Consider the following 6,992-nt stretch of genomic DNA (forward strand, 5'->3'; position numbering starts at 1 on the left):
GATGTAACCTAAGAATAATAGCAATAGAAGGGGGAAAGTCACAGATCTAAGGCCCAGAAAATATTTTCATCTCTAGAAAGTCCTGACACCTGGAATGTGAAAGGCTACCAGGACTCAATGGGGATGACATTAATTGAAATGCCAAAAATTGGGGACATGGAACAGGAAGAGGCCACCTTCAGTACATAGACATGATCCCCAGTTGAAACTGAGGACTAACCACCCATCTTCAAAATTTTTAACCCAGAATTGTCTTTGTCTAAAGGAAATGCAGGGACAAACATGGAGCAGAGACTGAAAGAAAGGGCACCCAGTGACAGCCCAACTTGGGATCCATCCCATGCATGCACACCAAATCCTGACACTATTACTGAGGCCATGTTGTACATGCCAACAGGAGTCTGGTATGGCTATCTTCGGAGAGGTTATACCAGCAAATGACTGAAACAAATGAAGGTACTTACAGCCAACTATTAGATTGAGGTCAGGACCAATACGCAAGGGTTGAAGAAAGGACTAAAGCTAAAGGGAATTGCAACCCCATAGGAAGAACAAGAGTATCAACTAACCCAGACCCCTCAGAACTCCCAGAGACTAAGCCAAAAACCAAGGAGCATACATGGGCTAGTTCTTGACCCTGGGCAGAGGACTGACTTGTATGACCTCAGTCAGAGAGGATGTGCTTAATATCCCTTGGAAACGTGGTGTGTGAGATAAGAGGGATGCTGTTGATGGTGAGGTGGGCAAGTAGAGGAGCAACCTCTCGGAGATGAGGGATGGGGTTAGGGGACTGAGTATTGGGAAGGAGTGCAACTTTTGGAATGTAAATAAAAAATAATTTAATAAAGATTTTTAAAAATATGGTACAGAGCTAAACAGAATTCTCAAAAAAGGAGTCTCAAATGGCCAAGAACCACTTAAAGAAATGTTCAAAGTCCTTAGATACCAGGGAAATGCAAATCAAAACAACTCTGAGATTCCATCTTACACTCATAAATCTGGCAAGTTCATAGAGTAATAGGAAGCATTCATTCATTGTTGGTGGGATTGTAAACTTGTACAACCAATTTGGAAATTTATTTGGCTGTTTCTCAGAAAACTTGGAATAGTTCTACTTCAAGACCCAGATGTACCACTCCTGAGCATACACTAAAAGATTCTCTTATGTCCCTAAAAGAGATTTGTTCAACCATGTTCATAGCAGCTTTATTTCTGTTTTTGTTTTTTTTTGTTTTTTTTTTTTTTTTTTTTTTTTTTCGAGACTGGGTTTCTCTATGTAGCCTTGGCTGTCCTGGAACTCACTCTGTAGACCAGGCTGGCCTCGAACTCAGAAATCCTCCTGCCTCTGCCTCCCAAGTGCTGGGATTAAAGGCGTGTGCCACCACCGCCCGGCTACGCAGCTTTATTTCTAATAGAAACAACCTAGATCTTTCTGAACTGAAGAATGGATACAAAAAATGTGGTTCAATTACACAATGAAATACTATTCAGGTACTAAAGGCAAAGACATCATGGATTTTTCAGGCAAATGGATGGAACTTGAAATTATCATGCTGAGTGAGATAACCCATTCACAAAAAGGTATGCATGATATGTACTGACTTATAAGTTGAAATTAACCATAAAATACAGGATATTCATGCTACACTTCACAGACCCAAAGAAGGTAAACAAGAAGGAAGGCACACACAAAGATGCTTAAATCTTACTTAGAAAGAGAAATAAAATAGTCATAGGGGGTAGATGGAGGGAGGGAAGTGGCTGGGAGAGAGGATGAGGAGCCAATGGGGGGTTCAGGACCATATGTGTGAAGGGACAGAAGGGATTATAAGACTGGCATGAGAATGAATGGAAATATGCAACTGACAGGGATAGGGAAGTAGGAGTAATCTACAGGAAGAGACACAGTCCTGGGATAAAAGAACCCCAAGAATTACTGGGGCTGTCCTTAGCTGTGACTTACACCATTGGGTGTGGAAACCTGAAGAGGCCACCTCCTGTAGCCAGTCAGGATCCCCAATGGATCCATAGGTGCACCAACCCATTCACAAAACTTTTAACCCAAAATTTATCTTGTGTACAAGAAATCCTGGAATGAGTGATGGAAGAGAAACTAAGGGAATGAGCAACCAGTAACTGGCCCAATTTGAGACTATGGACAAGCACCTGTACCTGATGATATTACAGATACTCTGTTATGCTTGTTGGCAGGAGTCTAGAATGGCTGTCTGAGAGGCTCCACCCAGCAGCTGACTCAGACTGATGCAGACATGACAGCCAAACAGGGATGGACTTAGGGAGTCTTATGGAAGAAGAAGACAAGACTGCAGCCTCTAAGAGGATAGGAACTCCATAGGAAGACCAATTGAGTCAACTAATCAGAAGCCCTGGGGATCTCAGAGATTGAATCAACAATCTGAGGGCATACATGGGCTAGACCCTAGGCCTTCCACACATATGTAGCAGATAAGCAGCTTTGACTTTACAGTCTGAAACAATAAGAGAGGGGACTTTCCCAAAATCTGATGCTTGATCTTAGGCTATGTTCTTGTAGCTGGGCTACTTTGTCTATCCTCAGTGGAAGATGATTGCCTACCACCACAGACACTTGATGTGCCAGGATAGGTGATACCCAGGGAGATCCTACCCTCTCAGAGGAGAAAGAGAAGAGGAGAAAATAGGGAAGGATTGTGGGAGGGGTTTTCCAGGAGTGAGGGCAGTGAGCAGGATATAAAGTTGATAAATAAATAAATATAAATAAATTAAAATAAATTAAAATAAATTAAAATTAAAGAATTCCATGTCAAATATATGTAAATAAATGTCTCAACATTATTTATAAATATATGTGAATAAAGACCTCTCATATATTACATTTAGATCACAGACTATGGGTGTGCTTTGGGTTTGTAACATATGGAAATTATGACATATAAGAGGATAATATATGGATAAGTAAATACGTGCTATCAAAATTGTTGATGGATCTGGGGACATTAGGGAACATTATTACTCATTACACACCACAACAGAAGTATACACTCAACTTATAAGCATGATTCTAAGAACTGTAGAGCACAAACATTTGATATTTAAAACCACTAAGCTTTTATCTTGAAAATATTACTTGTGAGGTGTGTATTAGCAGAGGGAGAGAAACAGAGAGAGAGAGAGACAAGGAGACAGAGACAGACAGAGAGAGACAGACCAGAGAGACAGACCAGAGAGACAGACAGAGACAGAGACAGAGACAGACAGAGACAGAGAGAGGAGATTGTATGACAGGAAGACATGAGCAAAGAAGAAGTAAATGAACACAGATTTTAAGTTTTCTGTAGGGAGGTGTCAAGTCATGTGTTGTAAATGATAGGTGATGCTTTGTTGGTGAGAGTACTCAGTTCAGGAGTAAATAAGTCAATATGACAGTGGTTCTCAACAGTGGCTTTTTACAGGGTTCACTGAAGATCATTAGAAAACACGGATATTTACATTAAAATTTATAACAGTAGCAAAATTACAATTATGGAGTAGCAATGATGATAGTTTTTTAGTTGGAGGTCACCACAACATGATGAATTGTATTAGAGGGTCTCAGCTTTAGGAAGGTTGGGAACCACTAAAATACAGAATTGATAGTCTCTCATACCTTACATTCTGTTGTTCTTAGTTAATTTCATTGAAAATTGAACCTCTAAAGGCATTGGCATAATTAGCTGTTGTCCCTGTCAGTCTTCATTTTGTTTTAATAATCTTGCCTCCAGGAAGACAATCTTGCTTTTCCCTGCTTTCTTTGAAGTTTTTTCTTTTCATTTTGTTGTGTTATTTTTATTTTCTACATTTAGACCACAGTGTCCTTTCCCTCCAATACTTCTACTCTTCCTTTGACTCCAAACTCCCCTCTCCCCTAATTCATTTCTCATTTTTCTTCAGAAAAGAGCAGGCCTCCTAGGGATATCAACCCAACAAGAGGCAATAAGAGTAGGCACTAACTCTCATATCAAGGCTGGATGAAGCAACCCAGCTGAGGTCAAAAGGTCCTCAAAGCAGTCAAAAGAGTCAGTTATACACACCACTACCACTATTAGGCATCCTACAAGTCCTACAGTGGGGACTCAGTTAACTCTAATGAGCTGTCTTATCCCTAAGTTTTTTGACAATCTAAGTCATGATGTTGTAACTTGGGATGTAACACCAAGCTACACAAGCATAACATATGTGCAGAGGACCTACCACAGTTCCATGCAGGTTCCACAATTGTCACTTCAGTCACTGTGAGGTCCTGCTTCATTGATTCAATGGACCCTCTTCTCACAGAGTCTTTGACCCCTTTTGTTCCTATAATCCTTTCTCTCCATATTCTACTGTGGTCCCCAAACTCCACCTAATGTTTGGCTATGGACTCTACCTCTGCTCCCATCATTTGCTGAATGAAACCTTTCTGATGATTAGGCTAGGCACTGATCTACAACTATAGGAAAATGTCATTAGGAATCATTTCTTTGATATTTTCTTTGGCCAGATCTGTCATTGGTTGGCCCCTTCTACAAGTTCTGCTGTAGTAGAAACTTACTGGAATCTAAAAGGATGACCCCAGGGAAGATCCCTGGTAACAAGAGATATGGAGTCTAAAGCCCTCATCTTCTATGTTAAGACTGGGCTTCCAGTGCTGGGACTGAGAGATTAACCCAGCCCCAAAACTTAGACATAAATTTGTTTTGTTAGCAAGATATTCTAGAACAATGGTGGAGCAGTTTTACCTTCTAAATTATCATTGTCAACTCTCCCTCAAATGTCAAGGCTGGAGTAAAAGAAATCTATGCTTCAGACTATAGATTAACTGAAAAGAGCTTTATGTTCATTTCTTTTTGCCAATTTTCTATCCATTAATTCCTTCAGGAAATTATTTGGAATCATCAGTCTTGAAAAACCAAGTACAGGATTTGGCATTAGAAGAGTGAAAAGTAGTTTTAAAATCCTGCCAGATGGCATGTAGTGAGTTGGCATTAAAATAATTGTCAGTGGGGACACTGTCAACTCTAATGAGCTGTCTTGTCCCTAAGTTCTTGGACAATCTAAGCCATGTTGCTGTAACTTGGGATCTCTGAGACTCCTCTGAAGAACTTTGGGACTCGAATCTTTCTAGAGTCCTGCAGTCAACCCCCAGTGAGATGAGCTGAGTGGCTTTCAGTTAAGCAGACTTAGTAGCTGCTGGGAATGGGTGATAGTCAGAACACTCTTTCAATGCAGAGAAGGAATAGTAGAAATGATTTTATCACTTTACTGAAGCTTAAAATTACATTAGGAAGGATGGCATTAAATGAGCATGCTCTATTGTTGGACATTTTGCTGCATGATGTGTAGACTCAATATTCACAACTTAACTGACCTAGAGAATTCAAAAGTGTGTCTACATTTTATAAATGAAAAAGCTAGAAGTACCAGAAAATAAATAATATGTTATCTCCAAAGTAAAAGTTAAAATACTGACTTAATATTGAAACAATTCAAATATTTCATTCTCTTTCTATTCTTTTTCAAAACAGTTTTTTTCCAAAACCAGGAAGTGATTGGTAAGTTATTTGAAAGAAATAGATCTGTGAAAATATTACAGCACGATATACATTTAGCAAGGCTTATAGGAACTTATGTGGAAATATAAACAGTATGAAGATACAAATAGTGCTAATATTTTCAATACTATAAAGATCTCCCCACTCCTCTCTATATGGGCAGATGTCACAGAGGCCGGGAGAGAACATTGACTCTCCTGGTACTGGGATCACATTTGTGAGGAATCCAAATGAGCATGTGGGTTAGAATTCCTGCCCTCTACAAAAACAGCAAAAGCTCTTAACTGCTGAGACCTCCTTCAAACCACTTTACCATATATTCAAAAAAGAATTAATATTTAAGATAAATGTAGCTGTTGCTTTAAAACAAACAAACAAACAAACAAACAAAACAAGTGTTCTACGAGTTCGGTGTGCCTCAGTATATTACTTAGACTCAATTAAGTTTCAGATAATTTTGGCAGCATTATTACAAAGAATTTCTAGTGAAAACTACCAGGTTGTCTTTTCAATGACTTGAAGATGAAACTTAAATTCAATATGTTATGATTTTTTTTCTACTTAAGAAGATACAAAATGAAGAATCCAAATTTATTCCTTAACATGGCTATATTAAACATTTGAAGAGGATAAGAATCAATTTACAGACATACTAAGAACATAAATCTAACTTCTCCCAGGGAAAGAAAAAAATTCTACTTACTACCTACATAACAGTATGTTTTCTATGCTTTCCTTAGCATCTACCTGACAGATCTGATAAACTCTATGAGCATGCATGAGCTGAAGGAGAGGCATAAACTCCAGCCCATGAAGTCCTACTGTGGGTTCTTAACTTGTGCTATCTCCTGGCCAAAGTCTTAAGTTCTCACTACTGTTGCAGCCAGCATGCAATCATTGAGAAAATATCTTCAGTCTCCCAAAGGTATCTCCTGAACATGGGATGCTGCTCTTCTGCCTAGAGCTAGGAGTTGTGAATAGATCCACAGACCCAGGCCATATTAGACTAGGTGATTTTTTTTTTTTAAATATGCAATACTTCACGACATTGCGTGTCATCCTTGAGCAGGGGCCATGCTAATCTTCTCTGTATTATTCCAATTTTAGTATATGTGCTGCCAAAGCAAGTACAATATTTTTGGACTGAAAGTATATTGCAAGATGTATTTATAGTTTTTAGATTTATTTATTTTTATTTTAACACTAAATATAAAATAAAAATATTTTGCCTTTATTTGCTATGACTTACTAACAGTTAAAATTGAATACTGAAATGAAGCAGACAATTAAAATCCTGCAATCATTATAACAATGGATTACTCTAATTGATTTACTTTCTGATGCTTTCAGCTATTATTTTCTTGAATCTACTATTTATTAAAACAATATTCTAACAATAACTTTATAAGATATTGGGTATAT

The 6,992-nt window shown here is 38.4% G+C and overlaps 1 non-coding gene across 1 annotated transcript; it reads right to left on the bottom strand.

Moving 5' to 3' along the window:
- Positions 1 to 6,594: 6,594 nt before the first annotated feature.
- Positions 6,595 to 6,701, bottom strand: LOC116104196. Its single transcript, XR_004123732.1, has one exon. It is a non-coding gene; the product is annotated as a U6 spliceosomal RNA (small nuclear RNA).
- Between the last annotated feature and the right edge of the window lie 291 nt (positions 6,702 to 6,992).

Source organism: Mastomys coucha, unplaced genomic scaffold, assembly GCF_008632895.1.
Source record: "Mastomys coucha isolate ucsf_1 unplaced genomic scaffold, UCSF_Mcou_1 pScaffold21, whole genome shotgun sequence".
NCBI classification, from domain to species: Eukaryota; Metazoa; Chordata; class Mammalia; order Rodentia; family Muridae; genus Mastomys; species Mastomys coucha.